The 23214-nt window shown below is 37.4% G+C and overlaps 1 protein-coding gene across 13 annotated transcripts in view; it reads right to left on the bottom strand.

The window, feature by feature from the left end:
* Nucleotides 1-23214, bottom strand: part of LOC135198187 (oxidation resistance protein 1-like) — a 1642352-nt gene that overhangs the window by 486089 nt on the left and 1133049 nt on the right. Inside the window, exon 1 of one of the 13 annotated variants that reach the window (XM_064225749.1) lies at nt 9003-9148. The exons of 10 other annotated variants lie outside the window; for them this stretch is intronic. The gene's annotated coding sequence lies outside the window, so the exon portion shown is untranslated. Of the gene's footprint in view, nt 1-8587; nt 9149-23214 lie in introns of those variants that run through there. 2 more of the 13 variants (XM_064225750.1, XM_064225748.1) reach the window with 2 other exon arrangements.

Genomic DNA, 23214 nt, shown 5'->3' with positions numbered 1-23214 from the left:
CACCAGTTCTACAGCGCTCTGGCAGCTGCGATGCTATCTTCTCAATAATTTGATTTCGGAAATGTTTACAAACAACAGATGAGTAGCGTTTTCAAACAAAGTCTTCGGAATCAGCAGCTCTAAAGAACTAAAAAATCCCATACACGTAAACGGAGGGAAATCTTTAAATGAATCAAGTAACAAACTGGTAATAAATCCCGTGTAGTGAAAAAAAAGACAAAAAAAGGTGAATTGAGCATAACAATAAAACGATTATATACCGAACTCATGAACCAAGGTACCGCAGCAGAACAACCACATTATGAAGGCAAACATACCGGTGGCGACCAGAGCTATTCGGTTTTTCAGTTCATCGACAACTAAAACGATGCCGAAAGCGTGCTCGCCATCTGACTACATTCAGAACTTACAGCAAAACATCAAAAACTATCCTGACTAAAGAGCAGCCAAGATATATCCTTGGCAAGGTCTTTTTCATCTCCTACATCTATAACAATAAAATCCGAGTGGATCTTGTTTGTCCTCCCCCGGGTGACAATAGGGGAGGCATGAAACAAACTAGTTTGATCGGCCCGCTTGGGGCTGCGTAGGTAGGGGGAATGGGAGTGTAGGGGGAGACATCCACCCTCCTCCTGTAAACCTGTTTATCCGCCCCGGGGAGTGGGCGGTATAGGTAGGGGATCGGGAGGGTAGGGGAGACAGCAGCGAGGGGTTCCAGCGCGCGTAGAACGCTCCAACAAACTCGTCACTAGTAATTACTCGTAAATGTCAACGTTCAGATAATCTCTTCAAAACACTGATATGTGGTATCTGTCCCTCTCTTGGCGTTCGACGAAAAGAGCTTCAACAAAAAGCTCAAATCGATTCCTTTATTGTAGGAGTCAAGGATATAAGAGAAGCTTCCTGATTTCAAATTTTTGGTTAGGTCGTTAACACGATATTCGGCATCTCTCTCTCTCCCCGGATAACAGTAGGGCTAAAAGTTTTCTGAAGATCAGCAGAAATTCTACACCCTCATAGTTTAAGGGCGCAGACAACATAGCAATGGAATTATGAGATTAAAGCGGAACGCGCCAGCATTCTCTCCCCCTCTCTCTCTCTCTCTGTATCTATCTCTCTCTCTCTCTCTCTCTCTCTCTGTATAAACATATAGTATATATATATATATATATATATATATATATATATATATATATATATATATGTATGTATGTGTGTGTATATATATAAGCTAATATCACAGGAGAAGATAGGCAGGAAACCCAGCGCTTTCGTCTTTAGTAAAGACGATTGCGCTTGGATTTCTACCTATCATTTTACTGCGGTACTCGCTTATTTAGTGAAGTCACGTGCATCTACTGTGCTGTGATTTTTTAACTATATATATATATATATATATATATATATATATATATATGACAGGAAAAGATGAATGGCTGGCTGTATGGGGCAAAGCAACAGTTGAAAACACCTACAAAACCATTCACACCACAGCTAGTCATGAGAATTCTAACAAATGCCGAGTGAGCAGCGGAAGTGAGCAGTGTGCCTGACTGGTGCTTCGGTGTACAAGGCGAACCAAATCTATCATTTCTTTCAAGCTGAAATTGGTGATGCCCTACATGGAAAAGCCAATTAGTAAGAAAATAGAAATGCCACTGATAATATTTTATGACTTCAAGAAAGACAATGATGTTTTAATCCAGCTGCCACTCCGAAGAAGGACAGATCAAGACTGGACAGGAAAGTGAATGTTATTTTTAGCATCAGATTGACTTCTTAGACGGCATCGGTGAAGACGACATCAGAAGACAGAAATGGTTCTTGCCTGTTTGTTATGATAGGGCCCATCATATGCAACGCCACTTTACAATGGAGGAAAGAGAGATGCCAAATACTGTGATCGTAGAACGGGATGCTATGATGTCTGAGCGGGATGGAAAAACTGCGTAACTTTAGAGAATGAGATGAGGCACATGATAACAAGACGAATTTTCCCTGAAGAGATGGAAACATAAGAAGTTGGAAAGAAAATGGCGGCTGCTAATATGGAAAGGAAAACGTCTGCATATAGAGTCAAGAAAATTATTTTGTCGGCAATAAAATCCTTAGAGTCCTCAGGAAAAATCGTTGAGAGGAAAACCGAGTTTGTCAATGCCCATAAAGATATTCCAGTTAAAAATACGAAGTTCACCTCAAATGGTCTTGTTATTGTGAATTTTGAGGCTACAAGTAATAGAGATAAGGCAGCGACTAGGATACGTGACATGATAGAGGGTGGTGAAGCCAAGAAGATCGGGAAACTCAAGCCAAAAATGATGGTTTGTCACTTCCATGATGAGAAAGATGATGTGTTTGCTTTGTTAGTCGATATAAATAATTTTCCACAGCCAGTCTCCAATGTAAAGAAGACAAACTTGTTATCTGTACACCTGCTGTAGGTGGGTCTACCCCTCACCATTCTGAACTGTGAACCTGCAATTCGCAAGGCTACTAAAAAAATAGTGATCAAGTTAAGTAACGATGGGGAACGTTAACATACGTGACAGGTGTCATGTGTTGCCCTGCTTCTACTGTCAGAGGACGGGGCATTTGGAAAAGGAATTCAAGCTTAAAAATGATGACTGAGACTGATAGCTGTGGTGGTGAAAATGTAACTAAAGAATACAACACGAGGGAATATAACATTTTAATAATTGTACTGGGCTTGAAAAAATGACAACAGCTGCAAGTACCATTGATCCTATTTTGCATTTATACGATTCGACTGTCAAATGCTCTAGAGGCATCTATGGGTGAAACCCAATTTTTCTCCGTAAATGACACAATGGATACAAATGAGGCTCTAAATATGTTCTTACCAGTTTGGAGGAATGGATGAAAGTTGACTAAGACTCTATGATGATATTCGTTTAAATATAAATAGCAATCCAGCTCTGACTGCTGACGAAGCCCGTGACTTTGTTGTATGCTTGGTCTGTAATTTGTCTCTTAGTACTCAATAGTGTTGCCAGGGTCACTGAACATCATCTTTAGAAATATTGCCTTTGTTAAAAAAAAATACCTTAATGAGTAATCTGTGAAAATATTTTTGATTAACTGTCATAGGCAAATTAATTATTGCAACTCTATCATAATCTCCCTAAGATACAACTAAGAAAATCGCACATTAAATTAAATAGAGCGTCAAAATTAATGAATGATGTTACAGTTCGGGAGAGGACTCTCCCTGTACTGTTTCAATTACACTGGCTGCTTATCAATCATCCCGAATGATGTTCAAAATATGCGCTGTGTCTCATCAAATTATCATGGCTGATGCTGCGCGTTACACAACCAGTGGATGGAATCAACACAAGATTAGCTACAAGCTACTTGAGCATAGATGTATGTACTTTGAATGTTACTTTAGAACTTTCAAATTTCAAGCTACCAGACAGGAAAACTAAGTATATCGTCTTAAAAAAAAAAAAAAAAAAACATATTCTCTGAGTTTGGATCTAACAAGTAATATGGAGTAAGCAGTATAAATCTCAGAACGTCTCTGCAATATTAGGTATATCATTTTTCGGGTCTCACACATTCGGCGGAGTAGGACAAGAGGAAAAAGGAGTATATTGTTAACTGTCATGTGCCACAGTTCATTCGAAGCAAAAAGCTGCAATCTCGCCGCCCATTAAAGAAAATTCTCGACGTAATGGACATTTCAGATGTAATGGACATTTCAGATTCATCTGTTACGTTGCCATGCCGTTCATTCAGACAAACTCCTCTTACGAATCTAATTGATGGCATCCGTTTTCGATAACTATGTTGTGAATACGTCACCCGAATCAATGCAGTGCGATTCTTCAATTTCACACAGACAAGGAATAATCTTTCACACCCAGACGAACAGTTGAGCATGAATAATGAAATAGTGACAACAGCAACAAGAGGAAGAAAAAAGACAAGTTAGTCTGTTGATCGATAATGACCTCAACGTTATTACATTATGCTGCTCAGGAGGTCACTTGTAGGGCTGCCCTGGTGGCTCTTACCAACTTTACCTTCTTTATGCTTCCAGCTCATTTGCTTTGGGTGGTAACTCACTGGCGCAGGAAAGGATGGGACAGCTTCATATAGTCATCTCAAAGTCACCCTAATTAGTGTCGCGTCCACGATTACAATGCAATGGAATTCAGTTTCTGAGTAAATCTGAAAAAAAAGCTGTGTACGAAAAGTTTCTATTTCTTTCCTTTGTAGTTCCACTTCATTGAATTAGGACAAAGGAAGAATGACACAGCATACTTGAATACACGACAATGACCTTGACACAATAAAACACGAGTGCTTTACTCGGACCTCGTGAACCATCGAAACCAAATTAGTGAAGAACATTTGACGTGCATATTTGCAAGACATAAAAAGCTGACCCTAGGCATTATTTCACTGTTCCTCATGCACGTTACATACAAATACACTAACACAATCATGCACCGACGAAAAAGTTTCTGTAAAGAGATAGCACTGTACAAGGAACGATTCAATTTCGGGCTTACATCGTAACTCCGGATACCGTACGCTTAGATTAATGGATAATCCAACAATCTATATTGGCGGCAAAAACATATAAATAAAAAGAAGATAAAATAAACATTATGAATATAATTAATATGGAGGTGATCTCGTGATCGGAGGATGACCTCCACTTTCATATTGTTGGATAACTTTTGCAGGAAACCCTCACTGACATTCTATCTTCACGGTAACCTATAAATTACATTTTCAATCTACAATTTGCCTTACTGATACAATTAATTTACTGAAAGGGAATCCTATAGTCTCCACAAATGAACAAGATCTACTAACAAAGCATCCAAGCTTACGCCAGGAAATCTTCGCACTTCTTTGCGACTGGTGCAGATTCAGTCGACGTGAAGATGTCATCATCCTCAGTGCAATTGATACATCTGGAAGGAACAAGACCAACGACCAAACGACCAACTCTTAGCAATCGGAGTTACGTTTCAAGGACCCAGATCAGGCGGGTAATGGGATCAATGGACAACAACAGAAGCCTCTGACAGGTGGCAGTTGAGCGCTGAACCTGAGAGAGAGAGAGAGAGAGAGAGAGAGAGAGAGAGAGAGAGAGAGAGAGAGAGAGAGAGAGAGAGAGAGAGATCTTTAGTTGGGTTTAAAGCATGAGCAATAGCTGAGAGTGCAGAAGTTAAACATGACAACTGGTCTGGTTCTGGAAGCACAAGACTGCTGCACAAAACGACCGTAAAAGTGAAGAGGAAGAATTTTAACATTTTTTCTAGGGAATGGAAATTACAGTGAATAAAACCAACGAAAAAGGTTTCAGGGAAATAAGAACATCTTATGCTGCCTAAAGCATCGGAATTTGGACCAGATACTTCAAGATGACTGGATTATTATATTAACAGTACTGTACAAGACCATTAGGATAAGATGTGATTCCAGAAACTGTTAACCTTCAGGTTTTTAAATTCTTTTAGGATTAGTTTGCAAATCCGATGCAACCCACATAATCAACTACTTACCAGATTCATAATTCACAACTTTTGGTCTACAGATACAAAATACATTATATTTCAAAGTAGCTGCTTACTCTGACTGTCAGAAATGCAGCGATGAGAACTCACTTACGTCAACTGCTTATTGGTGGAAAGAAACAGCTGTCCCTTCTACAGGCGCGGTTCTTCACTGCAGCGCGAGATGAACATTCCTTTTATGTTCAGAAGTCTCACAGGACTAGGTGAGTATACATATGACCTTTCAATAAGGGTGAGGCGGTGCCCATGGCGTTTTAACAACGCCCCATCTCCCTCATTTTTCCATTAATTCATATTTGGAGGTTTGTGAGGCGATACTGAATGAATCATGTTCGCAGGGTTGAACTTCAAAATCGGAGGATTAAAAATAACAAAAATCTATCGAGAAAACAGATCCAGGCATTGAGCCAATAGCTGTCTCTCTATGGCATTCATGCTGTAACCTGGCTGCAACATTTCAAAAAAAGCAGTTCACATATTATAAGGTAAAATTTGTTTCCATCTTGGAAACACCAAGGGCTGGTATGGCACAGCGCCAAATGTGATGCTCGGCTTGGAGAGGCTACATTAGGATGTATCCCTTTAGGCGCGGTCAAGACGGTAGCCAGGGGCCGAAAGACTAGCCCCCGACTTCCGGCCAAATAGGTGAGGTTAGAAGGTATCCCTTCATTAATTCGGTTTTGTTCCTGGCTGAAGCATCATCCCTGCTACACTTTAGATTCAGTAAGGACTATCGTTACTCCATCGGAAATTTAACACTTAGCTCAGCACAGAATAGGCCCAACATCAGAGGCGAAATACACACACACACACACACACATATATATATATATATATAATTATAGAGAGAGAGAGAGAGAGAGAGAGAGAGAGAGAGAGAGAGAGAGAGAGAGTCATACAAATGATTTGACCATTTGCCAGATGAGGTGCAGACTTGTGAAAGAACACGTTCCAACCACGGCGGACGCTGCGAGAGAGCCATCAATTATCTATCAAGAGATGCGTGTACCTCTCGTTAGGCGGAAGCTCCCACTTAGGCCCAAACCATTAGTATTCTTGCCCCAACAGAACACACTCAAGTCTGGCTCTTCTTTGCTAAAAGCAACGTGCAAAGGCACTTTCACGAGAAGTGCTTCTCTTTCAGACAATTAACACCGTGAATTTGTTTCCTTTCCTTAGTAGTTAGTCTTCATTCTCTGCCTCTGCTGTTCGTCGTCGTTGTTGTTGTTGTTAGACTTATCAGGAATTTTGTTTTTGATGCTGCTATTTACATCTAGATTGTACTACTTCTGTTATCTAAACATAAATATTCATATTGTGTACTTATGGATGTGTGTACACAAAATTTATGATTACGGGTATATAATAACTTAATTTCAAATGAGCGAGTTTAAAAGTTAAATGTTTAGCAGGGCATTTATTTCATAAAGAGTGAGCAACTTTCTTCCGATTGAAGCATGTTTACTAACACGTTGTTTGTTTTCGAACACTTGACCTTAAGGACAGGGAAGAAAGGTCACACGAAGCCAGAGCAACAGAAGTGGGAGGACAGTCACACGGTAACCGAAACGAAAAGGAATAAGAACCACGAAATACATGACCCGTGACTGCTAAGTGCTGATGACCTAGGCCGTTAAGGAACAGGGTTTGTGTGTGAGAGAGAGAGAGAGAGAGAGAGAGAGAGAGAGAGAGAGAATCGTCATCAATTCTAAACCGTCATAATTTATGTAGCAACATTAATGGAGGAAGACAACCCTAACTGCACTTTCTTGTAGAGAAGAGAGACGGCTACGCTCTGGCTATACTTTTTATCTGGGGACGCTTTCTTTCCTTATTCGACTCATATTCTTTTGGACGGCAGCCGAGAAATTAACGGCCCATGAAGAGAAAGGAACACGGGAAAGACGAAGCAAAAAAGAAACAACAAAGAGTAACTTACATAAATATTAAAAATGAAATCGCAGATACAACATACGCACTAGGGTAGATTTGCCTATACCCCGGAATAAAAATACTCAGTACAAACGGGTGTATACAATCGTCATGTAGAACAGAACACAGGGCCAATAATGTACAAAAGGTAATAATTAAATTTCGAAGACTACTTTTCCTTAGTAAACTATTTCTTCGTGCTAGAGTAAGAACGAGCTATCTTAAAAGGGTAAAATCTTACAGTTTGTAATTCTAAATAAATATATAATTCACAGTACCTTTCCGGGCATACATATCTCCCCCTATCTCTCTCTTTATATATTAAATTTATAATATATTAGTATAATATATATATTAAATATATATATATATATATACTAAATATATATTATATATATATATATACTATATATATAATATATATATATAGATAATTCAAGATACCTTCTAAGCCATATATGTTCATTCATCACCTATACATTATTTATAGTCATTAATATATATATATATATATATATATATATATATGTATATATATAGATATATATATATATAGATATATATACATATAAGAGAGAGAGAGAGAGAGAGAGAGAGAGAGAGAGAGAGAGAGAGAGAGAGAGAGAGAGAGAACTGTTGAACATATATGAAATACAAAGTGACTGGTAGACACGAGGGCTGTACAGTCATGTCAACAACTACAGTGGAAAACTGACACTATAAAAAAAGACAAGTACTGATGCCAAATGACAGAAACACCTACACAAAGAAACATTTCGTATTATTATGGCACAGTGCTTTCTAAAGGGGATTCAGACATACACGTACAAACATATGGATTGCAAACAGACAGATATGAGTATACATTACTGACACATGATCGAGTGATAGATATGCAGACAATATAGAGAATACCGACAAGCTTGAAAGTTGAAGCTCAAATTGATAGTGACACACAGACATGATAAAGAAGAAGCAAACGGAGATGACTAACTTCATCACTATGATGAACATAACAACGCTTATCAAAGGGGTTCATGCCTCGTTAAAGTTTAGTGCCATAACACCGTTGAAAACAACACAGTTAAGAAACTCACAAACAGATGATCACTGTCACGAAGTCTTTTTCTTTCGAGTTTTCCTTTAGAGAATATGAACGATTCAGCTGCACAACGTTTCAATCACTAAACAAATAATAGGTCCCTGGTTTATTTCTCTGTTTGCAAACACTTCACTAGAGCTTTTCCAAGTGATATATATTGCAAACCAACGGATGGAAATTTGTTGTCACTTGCACCCAAGTTCTTTCCGGGAACAGCAAGAACACACGACGGCCATGTCACTTAGGCCATAGTTGCATGGGAAGCAAAGCAGAAGACAGACAGGCCGAGTCGCACCTGCCTCATTAGCACAATCACAGGAGGAGGACAATTCACGACGCGCACCGAACTTTCCGCAGTGTTACGAACTCCTCTGAAAACCTGCTACCGGGAATCTATAGGTTGTATTTACCGCCGATGCTAATAAGTCCCCAAAGAATTCATGAAAGATGACCACTTATTGCGAGAGTCATAAGGAGAAAGAAAGAGAGAGAAAGAGAGAGAGAGAGAGAGGGGAGAGCGATACCAACTGAGTGGAGCGAAGAGGAATGTGTGGTAGAAGCACCTCAACTCCACCGCCACCAACAGCCCAGAGCACCAACCCGGCGTCCGGTGATGATGTTGGATGCCGGTTTGTGCCACCCTTTGATTTCCTCTCGTTCCGTTTCCCCAGGGCACACACGTATCGCATGTCATCGAAGACTTTAAATAACGTCAACGGCGCATAATGACTGGTCAACTTTCATTTAAGAAACCCAGAACGTAGCAGAGCAGAAATAATGGAGGCGGAGTTATTGCCAGGTGGGAGCGTAAACACCGAACTTCAGGGCCTGGGTGGAGGCGAGGCGGGGGTTATTCGAACTTAGTCCAATAGTCAAACAGATTCTTACGTCACCAAAGGTCATTTGTATCGACCAATCGCAGTCCATATCAAGCCAAGAGACATAGATTTACCTCCTGCATAAACAGACCCTCGAAAAAGTAATCTGGAAGCGATACACCAAGACCAACGCTACATTTATTTATTCACATGAAGTTTTCAAGGTCGATTACTTTTAGTTGGAAGAAGAACTTTAGGAATAAAGAGCCACATGACTCCGGCCATAAGAGGGCCGTCCTCTTCGAAAAGTTATGACATAAAAAAGTCTGAGTTCATGAGTATTTAAACCACCCTATTCATCTCAGAGTTCATGAGTATTTAAACTATTCTATTTATCTCAAAGGCTTCGAAGTTCGGAACTAAATTCTCGTCAATCGATGAGGACCTAAAATTTCATGAAGTGCGCTGGAGCCTCGCGTATCGATGTCCGCAATGACATGTCGTGAAGTAAGCTCGTGCCTGGCATTTGATAACAAAGCGTAGCTCATGGCACGCTTCCGTTGCATATCATGAATAGACCCAGCTAAAGGATTCCAATGAACAGACTGTTCCTTCTTATCCCGAACAGGTAACGGCTGAAGAGCCTCGGGACGCATCCATCCATGAATTATCCATTGCGACTCGATACCATCGACGAAAAATCGAAGCAACTATATGTAAGTATAAGCAAATTTGATTACTCACTGTCATGTAACACTGACCTTAATTTTCAGCATGAATACAATTTCTAGTGTGAAATTAAACCCTTAGTTTTTCATGTGATGGAAAAATTCCTTAAGTTTGATTATTTTCACGTCATTTACGGCAGACTTACAGCTGATCCATGAAAAGAGGAAATGCAACCTCGCTGTAAAATACTGAGCAATATGTAGTTTATTTTACTGGCAGCGCTGGATATCTTACGACCATCGATTATTTATGAAGTAAGAAAAGTTAAATTCCTCTATGTGCCGCACCAATGGAATTTGAGGGCGTTGTCGCTGATGGGCTCTATTCTTGAACATCGAAATCATGGTGGAAGATCAGTTCACACTTCTACTTAAACAGTCGGTGTGGCCATTTTCCTTTGGTCATCATAATGCTATATATCGTGTATGGATGAGAAGCGGGCATCATAAACCTATGGTATCTTCAAGCCACATTTCACATCAAATTGTGCACCTGTTCAAGTATTGGAACGAACCATACATGGGCCTCGGTGTTCATCCATTGACGTATATGGACATTCAGCTCCCGGTTTATTTCTAAAGTACCGTTCATAAACAGGACAGAGACAAGGGAAATATCAAAGTTCAAGGGAGGCCAAGTTCGAAATCCAAATATATCTGTTATCAATCATCTATATAAGACTACGATATACGTAGAGGAAAATCTTTTCACCCACAAACTATGCCGTTAGCAGTGTACTTCAATATTGAATGAGAAGTTTACATTAATATTCATAGCTCCATAAAAGCTGACAAACAAGTACACAAGATTTCGCACGAGGAACCAAAACATCATCCGCTCGTTTTTTTATTTCTATTTTTGTTACTATTGTTATTCCCATGGCTGAGCAAAACGTTCGGGTTTACACACTGATTTTCTGATTTCCCATACTGTAAAGGCTGTATTCTGCCCCTGTATCTGCAATCCCTATTTCCCTTATAATGGGGGTTGGTCGTTGAAATCTAAAACTAAAAAGGTTACATGTATACTATTTATGCCCAAAAGAGAAAAAGACTGCCAATTAAGACTGAAAATTGACAAGGAAAACAAATTTTCGGCGACTTTGATGAGCTTGTGAAAAGAGAAGGTCAGGAGAGGTCACACGCAGTCTGCCTACGCCACCAAATGTCAGGTCTTTATAAAAACATGTGCTGGGAATTTGCGAAAATGAGTTTGTGTGCGAGCTGATTGCAAATGCATAACGGGATAGAAGAGAGAGAGAGAGAGAGAGAGAGGAGAGGAGAGAGAGAGAGAGAGAGAGAGAGAGAGAGAGTCATAAATTCTGATGATACTTTAATGTGGAAGAACTTAACCGGATGTTGGACTGCTTTCCTTGAACTTTCTTCGGCAGTTCATCGGGAGAATATAGATGTTGACATCATCACCACCACAATCCAACCTTCCGTACGGCATGAAGGAGGAAACTAATCATAAACCCGTGAGTTACGCGTAAATTATATAATTTTCCCAAAAGCCTACAGTGAAAATAAACAAGGAATGTAATGATTTTCCCAAAATATGTTTACTATGCTTACTCAGAGAGAAAGAGAAATAGAATGCAGTCATTCTTTATACTTGAAAGGCAGAGTCAGGATAGCCCCCTTATTTGGTCAAATTTTCATTGGTTACGTCAGAAGAAGAAAAAAGCCTAAAGAACGAAAAACTTGGGGTAAAACTAAGATATATATAATATAAATAATAAAATCTGGACGGCCAAGCTATGAAAACAATGAGCATTGTGGGGAAGAGTCGGGAGCCAGCATTGCCGAAATCTACCAGGGGAATCAACTCGTCATCCGGGGAGTCGATTTGATCATTTCACCAAAAATGAATTAATTTGTTTATCTTCGGTTTGATAGGATTGCGCCATTTCCCGTTTTGTGCGCATATCGTCTGGCAATTGAATCAAAAGAGATAATCTCCAATCGGCTCGTTCCCCCAATCCCTGTCTCTATATTTCCTGATTTTTGTTTGTTATTCTGGGCTCTGCACAAACCGAGGAAGTGTGTGTGCAGTAGTTGATGCGGACTTATTGGTGAGAAAAATCTGGTCTGCTCGTATGTTGGTTAGTGTCGTGGTATGCCACTCAGATGTCGCGGGTTTGCCTCTTCCCAAGGGTGATGAAAAATCACTGGCTCGGTACCATGATCAGTTACGACTGCAGTGTGGAATCTGCGGTGGGAGTTGAAACCAACATCCTTTGGAAACCTGAATTTCAAGTCAATGGCCCCTGCGTGCTTGTTCCACTTGGATAGCTTTCATTACTGAAATAAAAAAATAAAATAGAAAACCTGCGAAATGGATCATTATAATTTATCTGAGTCTCGTTTTTCTACAAGAAGAGCAAATAGCTAGGTTCTTATCCAACTTAAATTGTGTTAAGAATATCACTGAGAGAGAGAGAGAGAGAAGAGAGAGAGAGACTTACAATCAAGTCAGCTTTAGTATCCCAACATGATGATATCGAAAACCAACGGAATGGCAAGTTTCCAATTCTTAAAGAAATACGGAAGTAATGAAGGTTGTTCATTCTTGACCTTCACTTTTACTCCTTAAGTGAAATGCATCTTGATTATAATAGCATAAACTCAGTTGTAATCAACCGTCCGGTAAGAGATGGTCACTGGGATGTGCGACTTTTAGTGCCAGTTCTCAAATGAAGAAGTGATGTCTTGCCATACATCTGTTACGCGATTCTTTGTGTAGTGGTCATACTACTCAACATGATTACTCTCAGCACTTGACAATAGTAGCTCTTCTCACTTTTTGCAGTAGCTAAAATTATATAAGATTTCATGCTACCAGAAAGATAACCTGGTTTCTAGGGCTTCGTAATCATAACTGATATTGTTGTACTGAGCCATTGCTTCATTCAGATCTGTTGACGTCAATTGCTATACTGTTGTCTGGATATAGGGCATCCTAGGAGTTTTCTCTCCTTGGTGCACCTCGCAGCAGTGAAAGGTTACTTCTACCAGTGGCATTTATAATCTAGATAACTGAGACAACGATGCGCTACTTTTGTTAAAAAGCTACCGATGGAAAGCTGGAAATTTCCCCCCATTTCTTGAAATGATGTCGATGTTCGCTGGTTGACGACGAGCTGTAAAGTTACACCTCATTTCCATAGTCAGTCTAGCTTCTTTTCTTCGGTTCACTTCACCTACTTTGAAATCCCTTATTCTTCTCTGATGAATTTTTGTTTACACTTTTTTGCTTCTACTAATTATCCTTTACTCTTGTTTACAAATGATTTATGCAGTGACAGACAGCTTTGGTATTCAACTAGATGGACTAACAAAAGCCAATCATTTTCGGCGGAAATATTCATATTCTTAAGTGCCTTCAAACGAACACCAACATTTGGAAAACAAAATGGACAGCAGGTAGAATATAGGGAAAAATGCGTTGAAAAAATTGTTGACAAACAGTTAATGAGCGTCCCCTGATGCATGACAAAGGAAGGACGTCACTGACAGATCTTATCGATGCATCTGAACGATCAAAAGTTTCATATTTAACATATAAGGAGAACGAGTGATTAAGTCGTCATTATGTCCTCCATCATCTGCTTTGTTCGGAGTTCCACTTCACGATGTGTGCAGGCTAAAAAAAAACCTCTTATCACTATTACGCCTCTCTTTGTTGAAGCAGTTATGATGATTATCATTATATATATATATATGTATGTATGTATGTATGTATGTATGTATGTATGTATGTATGTATGTATGTATGTATGTATGCTATCACATGGTCAACATTAAATGTATGCAAAAATATTGCTATTTATTGATTGTTAATATGTGGTAATAATTTTTTTTATATACTGATGTCTAACGACTTAATATAAGCTGCGAGAAAGCAAAGCAGTATGCAAATAACTAGGCACTTAAAGGAAATAAGTATTCGAATCTCGTCTCTTTAATCAACGTGAATTCCTGGAAAAATTCTGACACATTCGCAGTAACAGACATTTGTAATGACTAATTCATCTCTAAAGGGAAACAGACATTCGCTGAAACAGTAGCTATCATTGCTTACATAAACATGTACCTTTATGCAGGAAAACAGCCATTCGGATGTACACGAAATGAACAGCTTCTCGTACACCCACGTCTGAACAGCAGTACCTACGTATACGCGTCCCTATTCAAACTTATTTACTTCATTCAATTACTCACGTGTGAGGCAAGTGTTCAGATGAATTTGCTTCTATATAAATTTACTGCTATACAAATGAAGACAATTGGAACGGTTAGAGAGGGAAAAAATAAATAAATATACGGCCCGAACAGACAGCCCCGTTTATAAGTCAATTCCGGATTAAGCACGGTGCCTCGGTCGCATAAAGGTTGAAGCTGGTACTCGACAGAACACTCGACAAATATAATGAAAAGGCCCAATCCAGAGCGAAGTGTATTTCGTTCTACCTCAAGAAAAGGCACTGAGATAAAATGAGTCAAAATTGTTTTGCTCATTTTACCGGAGTTATTCATTCATGGTCAATAAACAGAAAGGAGTCCTTGGAAGAGTATTAAGAATTTTCAGTTCGAGGCGAGTCGATGGAAAAGAGGTAATTTTGTTTTCAAAAAAGACACAAGGTCTTACGTTAAACAAAACCACCGAAAATCGCGACATTAGTAGCAAGAAACTCAGGGGAAAATCCAAGGGAACTTAGGAGGCTAAAAACAGAAATCGTCATAAAAATAATCTAATGAAAAATAAGTTTCAAATAAAAACAATAACAGAAATTCTCGAAGGTTAAATCTCTACTCTCATGATTGATACTGCATAGAAGTCGAGTGCTGACTCAAGACACCGAAGTGGAATGATAACGACTGAATGAATGAATGAATATGAAACGAGGTTCAGGGTCAGGGGAGGAATTAAAAGGCCGGCTTCCAAACGAGGTCGCATCGAAGGAGGAGGGAGGCGCGGGTCACAGGAATGGTCAAAGGAGAGCGGCATTCACACGGCCTTCCGTCACCAAAAGAAGGGACACTGAAATCATTCTGGTCACTCCTTCACCTGCATTTAGCCGCAGCATTGAAGGAGACTCTCGGTGGAAACTTAGATTGTGATGTTCATCTTCTATAACAGATTACAGGAAGGAGAAAGTGGACTCAAATGATTCATTTATAAATGGAGTTTCAAAATGGTTCTAACGGAGATGATGGAAATCAGTCATAGAATTCAAAATTTAAAACACGTACAAACACAAAGGCGTGCAAACGCACACGCACGTGTGTGCGTATGTGCGATACCAACTTGTGGAAAGTGAATAGAATTTCTGTACAGAAAAACAAGGCAGTCACATGATCATGAAACTGAGTTACTCGATACCGCTGCAAAACGATACTTATCCGATCAATAGTAAGGTGAAAAATAATTTTTAAAAAAATCTTTTACAGGAATGAATTCTCAAAACAGTTTAATCCAACGCAGATAAGGGAATAAATGAAGACGAAACGAACAAACAAGCCAAATTCTATGCGCAAACAACAATGCAAAGTTGAAATCCTAGGCATCGGGACGCGGGGACAGGGTTTGAAACATACATATGGATGACACTGGAAGCTCTCTACAGCTCCCCAGTCTCTCTCTCTTCCTTACTGCTTGCTTGCAAGTCCCATTGCTACACTCTGCCTATCAACTACCGTTTAAAGTGCATTTTGACAACTGCCTTAATCACAAGACGTCGGTTTACTAGACCAAACAATAACAACCACATATGTCAACATACAAAGGGCTCATCAAGCGAAAGAATGTACTTCTAAAATATCTGAAAACGCATGGACAGACGCGTGTACCGAACATATGTTGATCTCAAACTTACAAAGGTCGGTTTCACTAAAACATGCAAAGCTAGCATATAAGTAATATTAGAATCATGATCGTTTACCGTCATAATAATGCCTACTCAGATAACGCAGTGCAGCAAAAGATAAGAACAACAGTAGCAATTCAGAAAAGCAGAGTTCTTGGCAATGAAAATCCCTTCATTTTCTACACAAGAACTTTGCAAAAGTTCGGTTTCAGAGGTGTGCAGCGATGTTCGAAGCTCTAATGCAGATCTGCAGACCATCAATGACTGTAATGAAAGAGACCAAGTAAAATCTAGTACTAAAAACGCCTTCCTTTCCATTTTAAATTATATGTGAACATAAATGATGTACAGCTTATTTGGAATGCATGCAAAATTTTCCCCTCATGCCTAAGTTGTAAACATTACCTTCCTAACTTTTAATGTAAATTAAAACGTGCTAAAATCTATGGCCAAATAAAGACTTGTTTCACGAACGAAAATTAAAATAAAGAGGCTATATTTTATTAGAAATAATTTCTCTGTACTATTCAAACACGCACATTGTTTATTTTTTATATCCTCATTCCAATGAATGTCTCAATATCCTATCCTCAAATTCCGGTATATTTTAATTCAACACGAAACACCTTTTTCAGGCCTTTTAAGGCTCTTCTATGTGGCTTTCCTAACCCCCTAACAACAAAAACAAAGTAGTTTGTAGGCTATCTCCCCGAGTAAGCGAAGAAAGGGAATCGGAATACTGAAAATCAAGTTATAAAGGTATTTGGGGATCAAGAGAAAAGGCGAAGGCAAGGTCGCTGAGCAGGTGAATAGCTTTCGGTTGAAGGAACCAGAAAATAGAAAAAACAAAAATTAACGAATACAGGTGAAACAAATGGCTGAATGTCTATTCTCTGCAATTATGACATCGGATGTCACACCTAAGACTGCGTTCCTATAACTTTGGTTGAGAGAGAGAGAGAGAGAGAGAGAGAGAGAGAGAGAGAGAGAGAGAACAGTTACACAGATTTCATGTCCGGCTAATGAACACTTAGGTAGAGTTTCCGTATTTTCGGTTACCTCCAGGGGCCTCCCAAACAATCCCCACAGACATCGAAGGCCAAGATCGAATCCCTAATACTGGTGAAAAGATTGACGATGTTTTCACTGTGAACAAATTAGACTTCCTTTACAGGCTATTACCGACGTTTCCTCTTCATAATTCTTGAGACACACGCTGGATATAAACTGCTAACTGATTTCATGACGTTTGGCATGAATTCAAATGTCTTTTTCTATCTCTATATCAAATATATTTCATCGATGACTTCCTCAATACAAGACTTCTCCGTCCTAAAATGAGTTAATATAAGAGAATTATATTTCGAATTCCTTCTTCACTTATAAATCTAACGTATTGATAGTGAAATGTAAAACACATTATTCATCCAACAACAAATCTTCTTGTACTTGGAATGCAAAGCACCAATAAAGAACCCCTCCATTTGGAGCCAAGCGATATCTTATTGTTAGATTACAGTAGAACAGGTACTGTTACCTCTTAGTAAATAGTTAAATAGTTAGCTCGACAAAGAGGTTTATCGTGTACTCTCATGGTATTACCAGTCAAAACTAATTAGCGGACAAATAGTAAATCTAAACTCTTTAGAATGTGCAATTAAAAACAAAACCAAATAGGATTTCGACACAATAACACCACCGCAAAAAAGAAGAATAACTGAATATTTTGTGTGCTCAGATCCGCTACAAATGGCAAAGAAACAACACAATGAAAGCAAATATGCACACAGTACATGGCCATGAAAATGTTAAAAATCGTAACTTTCAACTAGTGGAGAAAGTTAATGTCCAAAACAAGTTTGGGCAATAGACAAAATGGAAATAAAATAAATACATACATACATACATACATACATACATACATACATACATACATACATACATACATACATATATATATATCTATATATATATATATAGTATATATATATATCTATATATATATATTACATGTGTGTGTGTGTGTGTGTAAAATCACAGTAGATCCACGTGACTTTACGATGTAAGGGAATACCGCAAAAATAATATGCAGAAATTCGTAGCCTATATTAGCTTATACCATAAAGTTACGTGCATCTACTGTGACTTTTTAATATTATATATATATATATATATAAAATATATTAATATATATATATATATAATATCATATGTATGTATGTATATATATATATTATATATATATATATATATACATTACATACATACATAAAATACATACGTGTATATATATATATTATATATACTATATATTATATATATATATATATATATATATACCACTTTCCATTATAATCTATTGCCCAAACTTGTTTTTTTCGGACATTAACTTCATCGACCAGTTGAAAGTTACGAATTTTTAACATTTTCATGGCCATGTACTGGTGCAAATTTGCTTTCATTGTGTTGGTTCTTTGCCATTTGTAGCGGATCTGAGCACACAAAATATTCAGTACACACACACAACACACACACATATATATATATATATATATATATATATATATATACCTTAATCCTTGATAATCTTTCGGCATGGATGGAGCTAGGAGGTTAAAACCTATTGACAGTTGTCTGGGCTACTACGCGGCGCCGAGATCAATCCAAGGGGCGGGTAAACATGGATCGCGCCTTTCAAGGGTGGGCTACGGACTACACATTACGTATATATATATATATATATATATATATATATATATATATATATATATATATATATAGAAGGTTGTTTAATAGACATGATACTTAGCTCACCAGAATTCTAGAATTCTAGAGCTAGGTGAGCTGAGCCTTTTATAACGTTCCGTTAAATGGCAATATACCTCTGATAACTTAAGCAGAGAATTATGCACCCGGCGTCAATCAAATGCGGAGAAGGACGTGAGGCCGGCATTCTCATCCCGTAATACTTGCTCAACTTCGGAAAGAAAATGTATACTTTACCCAACCACCTAATGTAATACACAACATACACACACAAACCCACTCACATACACACACATATATGTATAATTAGAGTTGGTGTAATAAAGATAAATATGAAAGTCACTGAATGCTGATTTGAATACGACCATTCTAGAATGAATCCTTTTTATAATTATTATTCAGAAGATGAAACCTATTCATATGGAATAAGCCCACAGGGCCACTGACTTGAATTTCAAGCTTCCAAAGAATATGGTGTTCATTAGGAAGAAGTAAGACCAGGTAAAGGGAAATGCAGAATGAATAGACCCCACTTATAAAAAGAGGAAAAAATAAAATACATTAATATATAAATACATAAAAACGTATTAGAATGCAAGGAGAATAGTATTAGAGTAGTAGTGAATAGCACCTTCGTCTGAAACTCTGGGACTTCCTCCGGGAGACTTGCACAGTCTAAGGCCCCGTCCACACGGTCGAGCTTTGGTCGACGAACTTTGTCCGATGTGACGTCAGAAGCGGAGAAAAAGCTGGAAAAGTCAGAACTTTGCCGCATTTTCTCCGCTTCTGACGTCACATCGAACAAAGTTCGTCGAGCAAAGCTTGACCTTGTGGACGGGCTAACGGTGTGAGGAGGAATAAAGGAGGACCTCTGGAACCGAGAAGTTCGACAGCGAGGCTAAACATTGACTGCATATTGGTGCTGCTGTTCAGAGAACCTGGTTGCTCTCTCTCGGCAGATAAAGGGGATCAAGGATCAGTTGTGAATATGGAAGATCTCTGTTGAAATACAACTTAAGAAAAAGTGACAAACAAGAGACCATCCGCACAGAACAAGATCAGATACAGATAACCAACTTAACCTTCAGCATAACACTGCTTGTCCTTACTGAAAGATTAACAGAATAGACAATATTATGTCACTCATACAAAATATAACGTAAATGTAATAATATATTTGATAATAGTCAAAACATAATTAACAGACCTAACATGATGAATCATAATTATAAATGTATTTATCGAGTTTGAAAGATTTAGGTCAGATATCAACGAGGCAGTTTTGACTGAGAGTAATGTCATTAGTAATATTAAAGCTGGAATTCAGAGACTAAAATTAAGCAAAGCTCAAGTCTTACCCGATTATGTAAAATCATTCAAATTTGAATAGAGCTTAGTACAAGACCTCCTATTTGATCTACTCAGGTATCCTCTGGAAAATTAAGATTGGTCGTCTCCTTATTGATAAACATGAACATTTGTCTTCCTTACATATTCCACTAACAGTAGTATGAGTGATCAGGATAATTTCAACTCAACTATGATGAATATAGTGAAATGTTATAGTACTATATTTAAATATCTTAGTCATAATCATGTAATCTTAATATACAAGATAATTAATATGAGAATTTTAAAAAATTTAGTTCATAATTCACATGAATAAGAATAATGCAATATATATATATATATATTATATATATTATCTTATATATAATATAATATATATTATAAAAGTATATATTAGTTTCTTTAGTTATTATATATATGTATATATATATATATATATATATATATATATATTTATATTTATTTATAATATATGTATATATGTATGTATATATATCATAAAAAATTTTCCAAATGGAAAACAGTGATTAAAGCCGTACATAATAAGTTGCGAATACTCCTGATGTTTTTACTTGACCTTAAACTTTTTAAATTCCGTAATAAAAATGAAGTTCTAATAGGTAATACTGTGGTATCATCAAATCGGATACAGAAATATTCTTTATTCATTATTCAAAAAGGCTTTGTGAAGATGTATTTTGTAATGATGTTTATTTTAATAAACTGCCCTGGATATAATGTCGTCAATTTTGAAAAGAGATAAAACCAAAGTCTGGAAACCTTACAGATTCTGTGCAAACTTGCCTTTGCACCTTTATGAATCAAATGTTAAAATATGTTTTGTCTTTTAGATTATCGGTGAGTTTCCATTATTAAGTGACAGAAATATTCTGTTTGTGTCTTATCTCTATATCTTAGAGTCCTTTTTGAGGTTCTGAATACTAAGAGGAAATCTCGTCCTCAGACATCAATATTAGAATCTGTTATAATAAGGTTCAATGTACAATTTCTGATGAAAGAAGGAATTCAAATTCTTTTATTTACTTGAATCTTCCAGCGTATTCATCTAATCCATCAGATAATATGACATTTCTTGTTTTTCAGTTCACACTTTCGTAGATTTGCAAATGTGTGTGCGTGATTGAAGAACACGATTTTATATATATATGGAGAAGGTATTTTACATAGTTCATAAACCTTACAAATATCTAATAGCCTGTGTCTATGCAGAGTGTACAAGCCTAGAATCGTTAACAATAATAGATCCAAGAAGAGGGTTGTCATACTATGCGGTTGCTAAGAAACTATTCGTAATTGTTCTTGTTTCAAATATAATAGATTTTCTTTTTCACATGATTAAAAGGTGTTTTCGGCTGTTTGTCCGCGACCATAAATACAGCTAAAGAGTTATTGCCGGGTTTCTGAGTCGATCATTGTGTGAAGATATTTGCTGCGAAGTTAGTCAAGGCGAACCTCGTCGAAGTATTTTCGCCCCACCAAGCTTGTCTTAATCCTTCCACGTTCATAGTAGTGCTTCTTCTATGTCCACTAATGTTATTGAATAAAATTATCGCACTTTGTGTTCTGTTATTCACTTATTTTCCTGTCCAATGTGTTTCAATATTTATTTCCTAATCTTGCATATATATATATATATATATATATATATATATATATATATATATATATATATATATATATATATATATATATATATATATATATATATATATATATATATATATATATATATATAAAGTAAATATAGCTACATACATACACGCACACACACACACACACACACACACATATATATATATATAGTACATATAGCTACATACATACACACACATAAAAATATATATATATATGTGTGTGTGTGTGTGTGTAGATAGAGACAGACACGTGTTAATCCGGTTCCTAAATCATAAAACGTCTAGGAAATGAGATCAACGTCAGGATCTGAGACAGTTTTATGACATAATATATATCAAATCTTCGACATTTATATGGCTACATTGGAAAAGATCCAGAGGAAAAGGAAAATAATAATTTCCAGCAATTAATTCTGAATGTTTATATATTTCGGAAATATAAAAAAACTGGGCCAAGGCCGTTGCTTCAAAAAAAAAACTTTACATTGTTTGTTCTCTTGTGTTTGTAAGAGAGAGAGAGAGAGAGAGAGAGAGAGAGAGAGAGAGAGAGAGAGAGAGAGAGAGAGAGAGAGAGAGAGTCTTATATTATACATAAATACAAGTGATTACGGAAGAACGGGAAAGTCTGAGCAACAGAAGACTCGTGTAAACTAGTACAATGCAGACTTCACAACCATTAGGGGCATTGAAAAAATAACATCTTTTCCTTGAAACTAAAGCACATTGTTTGAAGGTTACCTGATAGCTTCATTGTCGCTCTCCTCTACATTTTGAGCCCACCGTCCCCCTTATGAAAGTGCCGTCAATGGTGCAGACTGCCACCAGATGGACAGCTTTCAATGTTTCCCAGAATTCTGACTTTACCTCACTTTCAACAATCTCGGAATCCAGAGAGCAACAACGAATATTCCGGAGACGCGACTGAGGTCCGTTCCTGAAAAATCTATTCAGCTTCATAATGTAAATAATGAAACATGTACCTGGGAGTTAGTAAACTGTAAGGATTCAAATTCGGGGTGGAGAAGGGCACATGGCTAGCAAATGAATCCTTTCAAAAGATTTCCTGAGAGCCAGAAGTTCTACAGTCCATCTTCTCTCAGAGGAAATGATTATGGTTCTTGATATATTTATATATATATACAATATATGTATATATATATATATATATATATATATATATATATATATATATATATATATATATATATATATATATATGCAATGAGAAGAGGCAGATCAGGATATTAACCCTAGCCTTTATCCAGTAATACAGTAACGTGAAATTACGTATTGTTAGGAAGGTGGATACTGTTTAACTGCGAACCCAGTCTCGGCTCGTTCTTCCAACGACGTTTCTTTTTACTGCCGCAGGAGGTCCGTGGGATTGGTCTCAGGACACTGATCCTGGTATGTATGTCATCTTTGGTGCTAATAC

Source organism: Macrobrachium nipponense, chromosome 21 (assembly GCF_015104395.2).
Source record: "Macrobrachium nipponense isolate FS-2020 chromosome 21, ASM1510439v2, whole genome shotgun sequence".
In the NCBI taxonomy this organism is placed as follows: Eukaryota; Metazoa; Arthropoda; class Malacostraca; order Decapoda; family Palaemonidae; genus Macrobrachium; species Macrobrachium nipponense.
This window is presented reverse-complemented; position numbering and strand designations above follow the sequence as displayed.